This window comes from Triturus cristatus, chromosome 5_1, assembly GCF_964204655.1.
Source record: "Triturus cristatus chromosome 5_1, aTriCri1.1, whole genome shotgun sequence".
Lineage (NCBI taxonomy): Eukaryota > Metazoa > Chordata > Amphibia > Caudata > Salamandridae > Triturus > Triturus cristatus.
The window spans coordinates 550,313,719-550,331,024 of record NC_140587.1 but is presented as its reverse complement, the minus strand read 5'-3'; positions in this window follow the sequence as shown (position 1 = coordinate 550,331,024).

Sequence of the window (17,306 nt, the reverse complement as noted above, 5' to 3'; positions counted from 1 at the left end):
AGGATCCGGCAAACCTTCAAATAGTGGATAATACATTTCTGAGAAATCTTCTTTCTGTTCCCCATTCTGTACCCTTTGTTTATTGTCCATGAGGAATCGGGAGTGGGGTATAGCTCAGATGTGGTGGCTCTATCTCCTTTATTGTGCTGGTACAGGATGTGGAGTAACACCAAAGTGGAATTGAATCAAACCACAGCGAAAGATTGCTTAGCTTTTGATAGGGTGATGGACATTTCTTAGCTTCGCTATATAAAAAACCTAGCAGAGAAGGTGGGGCGTCTCGATTTTTTTGGGTATGCCAATACGCTTGCTAAGAGAGACCAGACATGGGTGAAAAAACACTATTTTTTAGATGTGTTTGCAGAGAGACAAGCAAGGGAACTTCTTAAACCTCCGGTAAGGGCATATTGTTTATTAAAAAAATGTCCATTTATGGAGCAATATCTAATTGTCACCACAAACCCTTATCATCGGTTCCTACTAACAAGGTTTAGATTGAATCTCCTGCATTGTCTACTTGCAGAACCACAAGGGTGGCAGAAGGTGGAAAATTTGGGACCTAGCTTCTGTGACAATTCTTCTGCTCAGGACACATTGGACTTTATGTTGTTGTGCGACCACTACTTCTCTCCCTATCACCACTTTATTGTACCATTCTAAAAAGATAGATTAGCCCTTTTTTATTTTCAGTTATTAAATAGTCACCATGACTGTTTTAGCGCGGCCAACTTTTTAGTTACTGCTGTCAGATGAGGGAGAGACACATTGTTTAAATTTTAAGAATATGTATGCTATGCAGGGTTTGTTCTAAAATTTCTGTATGTTGAGCCATTTGAAAGATTTTTATATAGAGTTTTTATTATGAATATTTATGAATGTATATATATAGTTTATCTTGTGTGCGCGTTTATGGTTTTAATTAACTGAATAAAGTATTCTGATGATGATGGTACCGTATATAAAACATATTCAAAGCTTATCCTGACAAGATTTCTGTCATCCTGCACACTATTTATGATCTCTCATTTGGGTGACTTTCTATAGACTTTCTTCTTCCAGGATGTGTTCCTAAAAAATATAAACAAAAACATTTTAAATCCTTACTTTAATTATGCAGTCTGGTACATTAAAAACCTTAGTCAAAGGAAGCATTATTATAAATGAAGGTACATTTCCTCGTCAATAGTTAAACCATGGGGTTTCATGGAGTTGATTTCTAACATATACCTGGAACCCAACCTTCTAAGTTGTTTCTCGCTGTCCCCCCTCTCATTATCCTCGGTACACAATCTATTACACTATATGTAAGCCTACTGTGGTCTCCTTCATGAAATTATTGCAAATGGTGAGCTATTTGATAGTTTACATCTTTGTTCTTAATTGCTCTGAGGTGTGCAAGGACTCTTTTATGTGCTGGCAATAAAGTACTGCCTCCATTGGTTTTGGGATAGGGGCAGAACAAAACATGCACTACAAAGTCTTCTTTTTGCTTCAGATAAATCTGTAGTACAGAAAAAAGCTTTGGAAACATACAGAGTGAGATGTTATCTAGACTGAAGGCAAGAGGCTATACAGATGATGTTTTAATCATAGCAAAAAGTAGAATAGCCAATGTTAAAAGGGAAGATGCTCTCTTTAAAATGCATAAAGTGAAAAAAAGTGATGAACAAGTGTGAAGGGTTATAACATCCACCACAGCCAACATGACAAATTGAGGGGTGCTTTACAGAAGCATTAGTACCTAATTAGGAATGATCCGGTTATAAGTAAGGAGGTGGGCAAGAGATCACAGATTACCTTCAGGAAGGCACCATCAATGAGGGACATGTTAGTAAAGAGTGAAGTGATGACAAAGAAAAAACAATGCCTAAAACCGCAGAATAGATTCATGAAATGTAATAAATGTAAGGCGTGTGTTAATGGTATTAATACAACAGAGATTGTTACAAGTTTTAATAGAAGGTTCAATAATAAAGCAACCCTGAACCGTAGGACGGAATTTGCAGAGTATGTTTTGTTATGCCCCTATTTTTAGCGGCTCCCTAATGCTGGCTTCCACTGGAGTAGGGGAGTCGAAAGGGACATTGGGGCTTTGGGGCTCCCCCGCAGCCTCCAACAATGAGAAAGTGGGTGTCCTGGGTTGGCTTCAGGGCACCCACCATTTACGGGCTGGGCCTGGGAGGTAGGGTCCCCGGGGACAGAATTGGCCCGGGGGCGGGGGGGGGAGATGCGCTGCCCCTCTCCCCAATTATTAAAAGATTAGACCTCAGGGGATGGGTTCCCTAAGGCCAACATTGGCCAACAGAGGGGGGCAGCATGCCCCTACCCCCTCATCAATATGGCTAGGCCATGGGAGATGGGGTCCCGGGACCAGAAATCGGCCTGGGAGGCGGGCTGCAGTCGTGAAAATCTGTGAGTTTTGACCAGGCCTAGTATTAACTGTAGGGCTTGTTGTTTGACCTGGATCAGCTCCAGCCCCAAATGCACGCAACTGACAGCACATGGACTTTGGCCAACAGTGCACTCCTTTGGCTAACGGCAGTGCCTGGCCGAAAGCCAGAGAGTGGATCTACTCCCTGCTCCACAACATCACTTTATATGGCCTTTGGCAATGCACAAGAGGCTCTGGGCAGACGTCTGGCCTGCGGCTTGAGTATATGCTAGCCCAAACATCACCAGGCCCAATGCACATGGCCTTTAGCTGTGTTCAGTGAGGTTAGGAGAAGGGACTGGTCCTCAGGTAGGCCCTGGCCAACCTGAATGTCACTGCGCTCACTCAAATTTTCTGTCCTAGCACATTGAGCTCTGGGAGCACTGCATTAGCCCCCAAGCTCCTGTGCCGAATTAAAATGGGTTTCAGCGTTGCAGGGCTCTGAGCATAGGGAGGGACTTGCCTGTGCCATGCACAAAGCTGTTCAGGCATTGGGTGCAGTTCCTGTACCACTGGGCCAGTTGTTCGCTGCCTTTGCAGCAGGCTTTGGACACAATGTGTGACCAGTGACCAGCACCTCACTGGCTCTTGTGCCAATGAGTTGGCCCGATCAGCCTTTAGGCATATTCAGCTAGCTCGGAACGCAGGGCTTGAGCTACACCAGCCTCTTCACCACCAGGCCCACTGCACATAGCTGACAGCTGTATTCTGTGGGTTCTGCGGGAAGGGTCTGCCTGTGGCCAGGCCAGGTAACCTGTTCTATCACAGTGAACTAACTGTGTTCAGCTTTTGCCTATTTGCATGTAAATATTTCCCCCTCTTTAACTTTGAACTGCCAGGTGAATCTGCACACACTTGAAATACCAAAGTGTAAATATTTGTAATGTCTGACAAATTTTGTGTAGGTTTGTGAAACTGCTTAAAAGCTATATGAAAATAAAAAAAACACTTTTTGATGGAAACTGCTACTTAATCATGTCATTTGCAGATTCAAAATGATGGCAAAATCAGCACATTTGCTAGAGCTCACAAACTCAGAAAACGTTTATATTCTTAAAACAAAAGGCATATTTCCAGCCTGCGAGGACTGTCCTCAATTCCTCTGTACAATTCTCATGATTTCTGCCCATTTCTCACCAAGAAATGTTTGGTTATAGTGACTTTGTAGTTATGATTCAGATGCACATTGCTTTAAAAAGGCATTTTTAGTTGGTTATAATACTTTTGATGCTTTTTGAAGAATCAGCATTAAATCCAACATTTGCTTGGTTGATCTAGCTAAATTCCAGCATGCCAAATTAAAGGGAAAATAAGTATTTCCTGTTAAAACTGAAACAGGAAAATGTACTCTCTGCTGCAGCAAAAATGCTGAATAGAATTACACCTAACCTGAAATAAAACTAACAATATACTGAGAATAGGGACTTTTAGTAGTTGGGTGTAAACCATTCACTAGTTTTTTTATTTCCTTTACAAAAAAATGTTGGGTGGACTTCAGAGGGTTAATCAGAGAGGGACATTTGTATATATTGTCTCAGGTCTTGTAGACCTTCCACTATTCCAAATCCATGGGGGATTTGGGATCCAAAGTTTGAGACAATAAACAGATCTCATTTGAAGAGGGAGTAGTTTTTCTTTAATCCAATCTGGGATCCAGCATTCTTAAATGATTTGAGGATCAGGACAATCTATTGAGGGTTTGTATTACTATTATACCCCAGTCACCGTTTGCCCCCCTTTAACTTTAGTTTTATTTAGTTATTTTCATTGTTTTTCAAAAATAGGAACTCTAATTTTTAGTTTAGTATTACCTATTGAACTTGTTTTACTCTATTTTATTTTGCCTATGTAGTTGAGCTCATAAGTGTGTAGTTACTTTTGATAACAATAATTACCTATATTTTAATAACAATGCTTCTGTTTGAGAAGAAAATAATGATTGTTGTTTATACTGTTTATACATTGCTATTGTGTAAATATCTTTACGTCATTCATACCAACCGGTTTTAGAGTATGATACTACTTGATGCTTAATTTTCAAAGTAATTAGAGGGTTACATTAGGGGAGAGACAAACTTCTAATTTGGAGTTTGTGAAAAATATCTGGTACTCCACTTCAATGTATTATAAAGTAGGGTATTCATTTACTATTAAAAACTGAATATGAATAATTTCATAAACTACAATCTTTTTTATTAGAAGAATGTTGTTGTTTTGCTTTGATATTATGAAATGTACTTTCATGGTCTTGCGTCAAGTATTTTTGTTATAGGGATATAGTTTGTCTTCCTAATATTTTGGTTTTTGTATGTATGATAATCCTCAGAATTATGTATATGTTTGCAGTTTGCTTTTGTTACTTGTCAATAAAGGAAATCTGTTTTTTCATTTCTTCATCAACATTTTTGTTTTAAGTAGCAGCAGTTAGATTCAAATAAGTCTTTGTTTGGTAGTCATAATCCTATCATTGATTTAAACACAACATCAGTCTTTGCTATGGTGGTTCAAATTTCTTCATGATATATCATTGCTTCAGTTGTATAATGTTTGTTACCTACGGAGACCTGTCCAAATTTAAAAACACCCATAAGAATATGTGTTTAGTTATCATTGGTAGCATAGTGTTATAACATAAGTGTAATACAGTTGGCATGATCCTCACACCAAGCTCACCTTTGGTAACACAACAAGTGAGGAGATGCACTCTAACAAACTTCATAGGTGTGCATTTCTTCTGAGGCAAGAGAATTCAGCAGTGCATTTAGCAGTGTAGGAACACTTTTTTTTTTCTTGCATATTTATATAGCGCGAACTCGACCCGAAGGTATTGGAGTGCTTTACATAGCACCATATTTACATTACACATTCAGGCACGGGGAGATTAAGTGATTTGTCCAGAATCACACTTTTGTGTGTAGCTTTGTGTCTTTGAGGCACGCACTTCACAAGAAACGTGGTTAGAGCAGAATAGATTACTTGTCTCAAGGCACCAGTGGACTCTCATAAGACTTGCAATGGTGGCGGCCATCTTAAATTCATGGAGTACAAGTTTCTCATGTTTCAAAGTGCTCTTTTTTAGGCTGTCAAGATATGTTGTTGCTGTAACAGGACTGCTGTTGCCAGGACTGAACCCAAATGATCAATTTGAAGTTATCAAAGACTTTCTTCTTCAGAGAAGTACTCTGGGATAGACTTATAAGCAAGGACTTAGACTTTGATATTTTGATCATTGTTTTTAAGGAGTCATCCTTGTTCTAGGATATGAACTTTAACCTGCACTATTGTTCTAAACAAGATGACCAAGAAGGATCCTCAGTTGTAGAGGCTTGTGTATTTGTTCTTTAATCACAATTTGGTATTACGCGATTGACAAGGGTGGGAAGTGATTGTTTGTGGTTATAAAGGAAGGTTCAATACTAATGTGTATTCCTTATGTTACAGTTGAAGGACTTGTTAACTTCCTGTGTGTTGGGTCAGAAATATACTTTGTTGTTGCTAATGCTCACTTACTCACATATTGGTAATGCAGACATAGTTTGCTTAATTGCTTTCTTAGTTTTCAAAATGAAGCAGATTGCACTATAAAGTACTTGTTCTTTATTGCTGCTGATTTGCTAAATCACATTTTCATTTTAACGTTTAACAAGAGTTTATATTAGCATATCAGTTAAATCTTGTTTTATTACCCAAAGAAATGAAACTCTGGGCTTTTGTGTGTGCATTATTTACTTTAGCAAGGTTTGTGTTTTAAGCAGTTTTGGTTTTACTACTAAAGGATTGTTTTCTCTTTATGGTTTAAATCTTTTTATTGAAATAGATGTCAATCATTTAATACCAGCATAGGAGGGCAGTACAACCAACTGGGCCACGCAGGGCCCCAGTGCGATTGAATGATGTACGAAATTACAAAAGAGAACAATCTATAGAAACAAAAAGAGAAATACAGCCCCCTACCCCAACCCAAGAGGAGAAGAAAAGAGAAGGAGAAGGAATAGGATAGAGCTCACGCCCCTCCCCCACCCGCCCCAAATTCTGGCCTATCTGTATAGAAGTGGGACACTAGCTCGAGGGGTTAACCTCTAAAGTAGGATTGTTGGGCGCTGCCAAACGTAGAATGCGCAAGTAGCTCGGGCATGTTAATTCCCTAAAGTCTTGTGCCAATAGGGCCAGAAAAGGCTGCCATAATTCACTAAATCCTGAACCATTACCAGCCATGTTGAGTGAAATCTTTTCCATGTCTAGGATGTGCCACAGTCGATGGAGCCACCCAGTGTTTGTTGGAATACGTGTGGATTTCCAATGTGTGAGAATGTTTTGTGTGGCAGTGCCCAGCGCTAGCGCGATCTGTTTCCCTCTCCTGGTTTTCAAAGGATAGGTAAGTGGATTAGGAACACCCAGCAGCACATACTCCGGGAGCCGAGGGAGCTCCGTGTCTAAATACTTGTTGATTTAATCGAGAACCTGAGTCCAATAAGGGGTCAGATATTCACAATCCCATAATAGATGGACAAGCGTACCAACCCTCCCGCATCCTCTCCAGCAATCCGGGCTATGTGCTCTATCAAATTTGTGCATTCTCTCGGGGGTGTAATACCAGTAGTACGCTAGCTTAGTAAAGGTTTCAGTGAGGCCAATATGAGTCGCGGTGTGGCGCGCCCTATAACAGATCCCTTCCCATTCCTTACTAGTGAGATCGCGACCTAAATCCCTTTCTCATCAGGCCCGACCTGCATGAAAGGAATGAGTGGAGCGAGAGAGAAGCATTCTGTACAGGTCCAAAATTAACTTCTTGTCTGAGGAACGTGTGATCAGCCATCTCTCATACTGGGTGAGATGCCTATGGGACTGCAACCGAGTGTCAGGGTGTGAGGCCCAGTGCCGCAGCTGCAAATAGTGCAAGCGCTCAGATTCGGTGAGACCGTAATCTATGCTCGGCTGTGCGAAGGGCACAACACCGTGCGCGTCATACAGAGTACCTAACGCGCGGCAACCTGTTGTTCTCCAAAGAGGGAAGGAGTTCTCTCCCACCCCCGGGCCAAAATCAGGATTTTCAAAGAGAGGCGTAAGCGGAGAAGGGAAAGTCGTCAGTCCGTGTCTTCTGTTCGTCTGATCCCAAACCATCATAGTCGGGCGGGTCACATGGGAAGTGTAAAGGTTGGGAGGACGATGAGACTTCCGAAAGAAGGGGATCTTCATCAGGGTATGCTGTCGCACTGTCCTGGAAGAGCCAGTGTTTCTCGGACTCACTCCACTAAATGACGCAGCTGTGTAGCATTAAAATAAAGCATAAGATCTGGGATCCCCAGACCCACTTCATTAGGAGGAAGAAAACTGACCACCCACTTCATCCTGGGCTTGCGACCTTGCCAGATGAATTGAGAAAGTTCCTACTGCACCCGCTGGAGCCAGCCATTGGGTGGCAGTAGGGGAAGTGTTTGGAAAAGGTAGAGGAGTTTGGGGAGAATCCTCATTTTGACTGCAGCAATGTGCCCCAACCAAGAGATAGGGTTGTGTTTCCAGTGGCGCAGGTCCGTGCGAATGTGGGAGTGTAAGATGCTGTAGTTAACTGACCTCATTGCTGGTAGTGTAGGAGCTGGCCGGATTCCCAGATAGGGGTTCGTGTCCGTGGACCATTGTATGGAATGGCAAGCCTACAGTGCTGCCAGGCGATAGGGAAAGATTCAGAGCAGTTGATTTTGTGATGTTAACTTTGAACCCGGATGCCTTCCCACAGGAGTCCAGCTCCTCCAGAAAGGTGTCCAGAGCTGGTGCAGGGTCTGTCAGGGTGACTCGGACGTCGTCCGCATACAAGCTAATGGTATGAGTGTCAGTGCCGAAACTTATGCCCGTAATCTGTGGATGTTCCCGCACTCTCTGCGCCAGAGGCTCCATGTATAAGGCAAAGAGCAGAGGTGAGAGTGGGCACCCCTGTCTAGTGCCTCTGTGAATGCTAAAGGGATTAGAAGTATGACCATTTACCCGACCAAGGCCGAGGGGCCACAATAGCAATTGAGGATGCGGGTCCTCATCTTCTCCCGAAGCCAAAATGGATCAGCACTTGCTCCAAGTAGGGCCAGCGCACACGATTGAATGCCTTTTCGGCGTCAATGGTCAGGAGCATGTATTCTCCCGGAATGCGAGAGGCTTTTTCAATGAGACGGAGAACGCGCTTTGTGTTATCACTGGTCTGCCTTTGGGGTATAAAACCTGCCTGATCGGGGTCGATTATAACAGGCATAAAGGGGGCAAGGCGAGCCGCCAGGATACTGGTGTAGAGCTTGAGATCAATATTTAAAAGAGAAAGAGAAATGTGCCTGTATGCCCCGCAGAGTGTCTTATCCTTGCCGGGCTTATGAATGACCACTATAGCTGCCTCTAGCATAGAGGGAGGGATCGCCCCTGAAGACGCGAAGGAATTGAAAAGGCAAGTGAGAAGAGGAGTGAGCGTGGGAGAAAATTGCTTATAGAAAGCCGCCGAGTAGCCATCCGGGCCAGGAGATTTGGCCAGTTTTAAACAAGAGATGGCCGAGATAACTTCTTCTGGGCAAATTTCCCTCTCTATGTGTTCGGCCTGAGCCTGAGACAGGCTGGGAAGAGTAATCTGATCCAGATAAGCATCCATATCTTTCTGCTCTAGGTGCTGCACATCGTACAGTTGTGCATAAAAGTCACGGAACGTCTCGGCTATGTCAAAGTCTTCCGTGTGTAAACGGCCTACCTGATCTTTGATTTCCTGGACCCCTTCGCGCAACCGGGTCTCCCTCAGTTTGTGCGCTAGCAGCCGGCCGCACTTATCCCCGCCGACATAAAAAGAACGGTGCAGACATAGCTCTGCATATTCAGCTTTATCGCGATCTATGGCAGCCAACTGAGACCTAGCTGCCTTCAATTGATGCCATATGCGCGGAGCCCCAGTTCGTTGATGAATCAGTTCTAACTCACAAACTCTCTGGGTGAGGTCATCCCTCTTGCATCTGCGTTCCACATTGTCCGCAGAAGATATAGCAATAATTGATCCCCTGACCACTGCCTTCAGAGCCTCCCATCTAGTGGAGATAGACGTGTCAGAGTTGTCATAATGGAATAGGTAGTCATCGAGTGTGCGCTGAATCTGGGCCACGGTGTCTGCCCGATGTAGGAGTGAATGGCGAAAGCGCCAACGCCGGGTAGGCTGCCGGACGGGGGGCAGCGTCATAGTGAGGACTACAGGGGCATGGTCTGATAAAGCGGCAACTAGAATGTCTGAGGAGGTTGTGATGTCTCTAAGAGCCTTAGTGCCAAAAAAATAATCCAGCCTAGTGTAAGTCTTTTGTGCACCAGAGTAGTAAGAATATTCCTTGGAGTGCGGGTGGTAGTGTCTCCACAGGTCTATCAATCCCAGATCACATAGCCAAGCAAGCCCTGAGCGGGAGAGAGCACCTACCTGGCCATAGCGTTGCACTGACCTGTCCAGCTCATTATTAAGGACTAAATTGAGGTCCCCTTCCAGGAACAGCCTACGTTCAGAAGTTACTTTGACTGCGCTGCGAAATCTGATGCACTCAGTACAAATATCTGTTCTCACATGGATGTAAACTGTAACATTTTAATAAAATATGTTTTTAAAAAAAGAAGTGGCTGTGGCTTTGTGTAGTGCTTCATGGAGAAATCGCTCCTGTCCTTCGTTAGGGGCTTAAATGGAACCTATAATCCGTGTATGTCCCCCAATCAGAAACTGATAGGTGAGAAGTCTGCCTTTGATTTCGGCCTCCTTCTGTACTACTTTCCCCTGAAAAGCCCTTGAAATCAGAATCGCCACCCCTGCCAATATAGAGGAGCCAGAGGAGAAGAATTGTGTCGGAAAAGCACGTTTCCGGAGTATATGACAGTTTTTAACCAACAGATGCGTTTCCTGCAATAGGCATACGTCAGCCCCTGAGCTCTCCAGGTAAGCCAGAATCGCCCGGCGTTTGATGGGATTATTGAGCCCCCTCACATTAAGTGTGAGGACTTTAAGACAATGAGGAGGCATCTATAGTGGGGAATACAAGGCGTGGAAGAGCGTGCGTAACCTAGGGCAGGGTAGAACACACAGCTGCAGCAGTATAGGAAGGCCGGAGGACGTCCGCTGCCAGATCGGGATGCCAATGCCAGCAGTACTAGGAGAACCAGGGGGAGCGCAGGAGGGAGGAAAGAAGAGAGACAGCTCCTGGAAAAGATAGAGAAAGCCCCGGCAAAACAGGTGCCAAAACGAATCAAAAGTCCTGGTGACAGTCGGTCTTCCACGGAAGATGAGGTTAAACATTTACACTGGAGTTACGTGGCCAATCGCATCCCTCGTCCCCCCCCCCAGGCCACCCAAAGAGCAGAAAAGCTATGAAAAAGATACATGGCTCAGGCCTATGACGAGTCCTGCGACCTAGCAAGAGTCACTGGTAATGCCTCCAGGGTGTCCTGCTATCCCTTTGCGATCTCGTCATGGTCTGGGCGCCGCGGGCGGTTGGGGCAGCGCCTGCGTAGCTGCTGACTCTAACACGGCTGGGCATCGCCGGACCCCTGGTCCTGTGTGTCGCTGCCGTCATCCTCGTCCGGTAGTTCGATCCCTAAAACTGTGCTGGGCTCCGTCAGGAAGCGAAGTTGGTAGAGCTTGCCATCATACCGGAATATAAGATGGAATAGGTGGCCCCAGGAGTATGCAGTGTTGCGTTGTCGAAGAGCTGCAGTGATGGGGCGGAAGGTCTTACGTTTTTGAAGCATAAGGGTGGCGAGATCCTGGTAAAGAACTAGAGTCTGGTCCCTAAACGTGAATGGATGCTGCGTCCTGGCCTTCCGAAGAATGTCCTCTTTGGTGTGGAAATTGAGTACACAGACTAATATGTCCGCAGGCAGAGCGTTGTTGGAGCGGTGGGGGGGACCCACACGGTGTGCCCTGTCAATCTGGAGCTCAGTATCAAAGGGGTTACCTAGGATGTGATTGAACAGTTCACGCACAAACAGGAATATATTGCCCGCCTCATCAAGTGCGTCACTTTTGTCCTCCAAGGCCACCACCCGGTCCCCAATGCCATCCAGGTCTTTTCGGATGTCTTTAAGTTCCGCAGTGAGGTCCCGCTTCACAGTGTGTAGATCGTCTCGGAGGGCCAAGAGCAATGATTTCAGAAAGGCCCGCGTGACTGGTTCCTCTTTAGGACCACTCATATATGTCGAAGTAGTGTCAGTCTGTTTTGCGGAGTCCGACGGCATGCCCCCCTGTGGACGCGCGAAGGACTCCTGGAGGGACTTACTTTTCTTCCCCTGCGTGGAGGCCATAGTGCTGCCCAAGCGAGGAATGGACGTGAGAGAGGTTGTGGGCTGTATGCCACCGCGCTGCCTCGGCTGAGTACTTGGGATGCTTGGTAGGTCGCCAGAAAGTGTCCTTGTGGGAGAGGTTCGCCAAGCACGAAAGTCTCAGGGCCTGACAGATCCAAGCTGTGTAGATGACAAGGCCTCACCTCCCGCGCAAAGCTGCTGCCAAAGTCCTCAACTGGTGCTCGCAGTGCAGAGGCCCCTCACTGTTGCCGAGGCACGGGGGCCAGAGCACACCACCAAAGTCCATAAGGGTATAGTCACCAGCACAGGTGCCAGTCGCTCCAGAGTGATAAACCGCTGTGCTTGTTCTGGAAGGGGGTCGTGCAGTGAGCCCCCAGCCCACCACAAGACACACCCGAACCTAGCCGGGCCACGTCTGTGGTATGCTGGGCCCCACCCTCGGCGACCACTTCTACTAGCAGTCGCGCTCGTGCCCCCCTGTTAAGGCTATTAACTTAGGGCATGTGCGTGCAGCTCCCTTTAGAACGTGGGGCACAGGCCAAAATATCTCCACAGGGCGTCGCGGGTGGGCGGCGAGCTCCGCCAGCTGGAATGAAGGGCTCCACATGTAGCACGCTGCGATGCCATCCCAGGTACCCCCTTTCACCTCCAAAGCTCTCCAAGGCCGCATGGCGGGCCCGCAGATAGCTCAGGCAGGTAAGGACCTCCGCAGGCGACCCCACCGTCTGTTGGCTGAAATGCAGGCGGAGACAGTCTCGGGCAGCTCGCCAGGCGCGGTTACCGGTTGATGAGCAGACTCCTGCGTAACCGCCTCGCAGCTCTGAAGTCACCGCCGATGCTGGTCGCTGCTGCACGGATCAGCGGCTGGAACGCGAATCTCAGTGCCCCCGGGTGAGAGAGTGGGCCGAGGCACCTAACTCAAAGTCAATTGCCGCAGGTCTCCTCCGTAACTGCGCCGGCCCGGTGCAGTCCCAAACTGGAGGCCGCAGCTCCGCCTCCAGCCGCATGCCTCAATCTTGTGTGCAGCGTCCTCTGCTCTACACCACCGCCTGAGGGATGATCACCAGCAAAGTGGGGGCTGCCGACCCCAGCATGCAATCCCGGACAGGTTTCTGGCCTAGCACAGGCTGCAGCGGTACCAAGCCTGGTATATCCCCGGACGGCTAGAGGGAGAGACGCGAGGCCACGCCCCTTGTTTTCTCTTTAAAGCAAATTTTTGGGCACGTCACAAAGAAATTATTCTGGTATGTAAACAGTTTGCAATATTTTATGCTCTGAGAGACATGGAAACGCTGCTTTAACTTCATCTTACTCAGAATCAGTTCTAAATATTCCATTTAAAGTGTAATCTTGGGAAATGGCAACATAACTCATGCCTTCATCAAATACTTTTGGACTGATATTTATTAACGGAAAGTCTAAACTTTGCCCCTGAGATTTATGACTGGTTGCAGCATGTAACAAGCAAAATTGATTTGCTCTAATAAATCTCCTTCAACTATAAAAAAAAAGTGGACTTTTTTTTCCGTAAGATCAGTGTTGTCAAATGTTGCCACTACAAATTCAAAGATGTTATTAGGGATCTAAATAAATATGTAATATGACCGAAGACACCTTTTACAAGTTCCTTTTCAGTTTGAAAGCTTTTTGGAGCATAGTTTAGAACAAGCTTTCACGTTTTTGTAATATGTTTTAGAAATGGAATTGTCTAAAGCTTTGAGTTTATGCATTGATTATTTTGCCAGGGGTACAAGTAGTCTTTGAACATCTAAGATGTCTATGAAAGGTAATTGTGTTATGATTTGCAGCTCTATTGTTAACATTGTATCTTTTATAGTGGGAGGAGATTTTAACATGACTCTTGGAAAATAGTCGGCCAACAAAAGCATGGTTAGTTAAAAAAAAACATGCTTGCATTCATACGAAGGTATCACCTGAGAGATGTTTGGAGAGAAATTAACTGAAGTACCAGACAATCTGTGTACATTAGCCCCAGTTTAACAATAGCCACAAGACAATTTCTTGATGTCTAGAGATAAACGTCCAATCTGGAGGTATGCAATAGATTTGGCATTTTGTGAATATTTAATGGTATGCTGATGAAGAAGAAGGAAAATAAACTGGAATTGAAGAGACTGTCAGAGATTATTAACTCAAATTCAACCTTAATACATATGACATGCGACAAGTTTCAGCCTATTCTTTGGTGAATTTGTATCTTGATGGAAATAACTGATAGGGGTAAAGTATTCACTTAATTAGAAAGAGCTATCTCTTTTAAACAAATAAAACATCTAGAAAATCAGTAAAACTAATCATGAACATAGGTAGTTATTACATGCTTGCACTTATCAGTAAGAATTATATTAGTAAGGTAATGAAGAGGAAAAACTGTTAGTGCTGTAAGCTAAGATAGATCAGTCAAGAAATTAGAATGATAGAAGGGAAGAACCAAGTCATAAACAAATTAGTATGGGAGCAGGATGAAGCATTTGCAGTTTTCAACAACTTTATAGTAAATTGTATACGGAAACCTGATCCGAATAAAGACGACATGCGTACATTTCACAGGGTGTGTCACTACCATGCGTTGTTACCTCACAATTTGAGATTTTGTAACGTTCAATAGAAAAAATAGGTTGCAAAAACCAATAAGGAATTGCCAGTGGCAAAGTTAATGAGTCCAGATGGAATGGGTACTGAAAAATACAAAATATTCATTAAATCATTATGTTATGTTATGTTATGTTATATCATGTCATGGCATGCGTATGTGTGTAGTCACAACTCACCCGGGATGGTATCCCATTGCTAAAGAAGGAGTTGTGTAGGCCAAACCAGGATGGAGGCTAGGTGAAGTACCAGGTCTTCAGTTTCTTGCAGAATTCAAGAACTGAGAAGGTGGCTCTAATGTTCATGGGCATGTTATTCCAGGTTTTAGGAGTGAGGAAAAAGAAGGCACCACCGCCGGATCTGGTTCTGCATATGCTGGGGGCAGATGCAAGTAGGAGTCTGGCTGAGCAGAGTTGTCTGGTAGATATGCGAAGTTTATGTAGTTGTTGAGGTGCATAAGGCCAATAATATGTAAAGCTTTGTGTGTGTAAAGAGATTGAATAGTGCTTGTTTGTGGATAGGGAGCTAGTGGAGGTCTTTGAGGGAGTTCCTCGAGGTGCAGGGTGATGTGAGTGCGGGCCGGGAGGTTGAGGGTGAGCCTGTCCACTGGGTTGTGTATGGTCTGGAGGCTTCTGGTCAGTTGAGCGTTGATTCCAGCATAGACTGCGTTGCCATAGTCCAGCTTGGTGTGGTGAGGTCTTTAGTGACGGTTCTGCAAGTATTGTTGGGGAGCCATTTGAAGAGCGTCTTGAGTGTGTGTAAGTAGGAGATGGAGACTGAGTTCCCTAGGCCAGTCAAAGAAAGTTGCTTGTCGATTACTATTCTGTGGTTATTTGCAAGAGCTGCCGGGAGGGGTGTGAATCCAAAGTTGAGTCCCAGAGTGAGTTGCCTTTGCTGAAGATTACAACTCCCTTCTTGTCTGTGTTGAATTTGAGGTAGTTGGTTTTCATCCATCTGGCAACTTCAGTCATGCAGGTGGAGAAATTGGTCCGGGTGTTTGGTGTCTTGTTGGAGAGGGGAAGAATGAGCTGTATGTTATTAAGGTAGAATATGATGTTGGTTCCATAGGTGCGGATGATGATGGCAAGTGGGGTGATGTAGGCATTGAACAGGGAGGGGCAGAGTGAGGATCCTTGTGGAAAACCATAGATGAGGTTGATGGCATCCAAAGTGAAGGGGGCCAGGCTGACTGGCTGGGTGTGGCCTTTCAGGAAGTAGCAAATCCCGCAAAGTGCAAGTCCTTTGATGCTGGCTTTATGCAGTCTTTGGATAAGGATAGCTTGAGAGACAGTGTTGAAGGCTGTGGAAAGGTCCAGTAGGATTAGGGCCATGGGTTATTATCACCATTAGCCTAAGTATAAAAAATATCACCACTCTTGGAAAGAAAGAATGTTATGCTGTTTTTTAGAAAGTAAATACAAATCCAAAACAATGTGATTCATATAGACAAATAACACTTCTCAGTCAAGATTATAAGAGCATTACAGAAATGTTAGCACATTGATTAGCCATGAAAGCTGTGAGTGTGGTGGGCCGAGACCAAATAGGCTTTACACCAAGCAGATAATTAGCACAGACCCATTTTTTCATCAAGGCAATTTCTTATCTGTCACAGAAAAATGTAATCCACTCTGATTGCTTTTGAATGCAGAAAAAGGTATTCCACCTGGTAAACTGGGAGTTTTTATGGGAAGTGCTTAAAATATTAAAGACACCTTACCTGTTCATTATGACATTTCACAAGCAATACAGGAACATAGATAAGGCTGCAAATGAATGACATGCAGAAACTGTCAACTGTCCACCACAGGACTAGAAAGAGGTACCCTCTTTCTCCATTGTTATTCACGTTATATATTTAGCCATTGGTACTCAAACCTAGGACTGAGAGCACAGCAGGGAACTGCTTTCCACAGGATTGTAAGATTAAATTATATGCATATGAAGTAGCACTATACTTATATACTTATGTATAAATATATACCATGTCCTTATATTATTCAAGCATTCTCACAAGTTTCAGGGTGACTGTGCGCCACATAGGTATATCCCAAGGTCAGTTCTTACCCCCAAGGGCAACCACTGGCAGGGGGGAGAAGGCTCAAAATGTCCCCCTGCAAGCAGGTACAGCCACTCACTTGATCTCCCTGTCCCCCTTTGGAATGCAGGCTGGCTGCGAAAAGAACAGTGAAAGGCAGACCAGAAGCTTAAAGAAACGGTCTACCCCTCACTAATGTGCTGTACCCAGGGCAGCAGCGAGTTCAAGGCAGTGCATTCATTGTTATACAGTACAGTGACCTAGTATGTGCCCGGCATGCCCAGTTACAGGTGCAATGTGGCACAAACCAGGGCAGTGTGCCATGTCAGTGATATGGGCCAAAGAAAACATCCTTCCACCCGCTGTAGGACGCATTATACAAAAGTAGAGGTGAACACATGCAGTTCGGTAAAAAACTTTTTTTTTGTTAGTGGTTTGAAAGATCTGATGTGCAGTCCAGACTCAAACATTATGGAATATCTAATGTAACCCCACCCTGTCACAAATGACAGTGTAAGGCTCGCACAAACCATGTTTGCCAGCCAAACTGTGACGGTTTTTGTGAACTCAGCAGCTGCAGGTGCCTGCAATAAAAGAGGAAAACATCACTCCTGTTAAATCAAATACATTTCAAAGGAGCTGGGACAACACACATCGGTAGTATTCAACGTGTCACATGAAAGTGTGAAGTGACAGAGTGCAAAGCAAACACAGCAGGCAGACCCGAAAAAACAAACAAAAGCACTTCGGAATGAATACCCTGCAAATGAATAGTTACACTGGGAAGCTAATATAAGTTTGACAATTATCTATAAAGGAGTAGTTTGAATGTTTGCATATCAATTTAGAGCCCTGGACTTTGCAAAGTGTGCTGCCATGGTGGATACATTTTGTAGTGGTGATAAAAACAGGGCAAGCTCCTTTGCAACGTTTTTG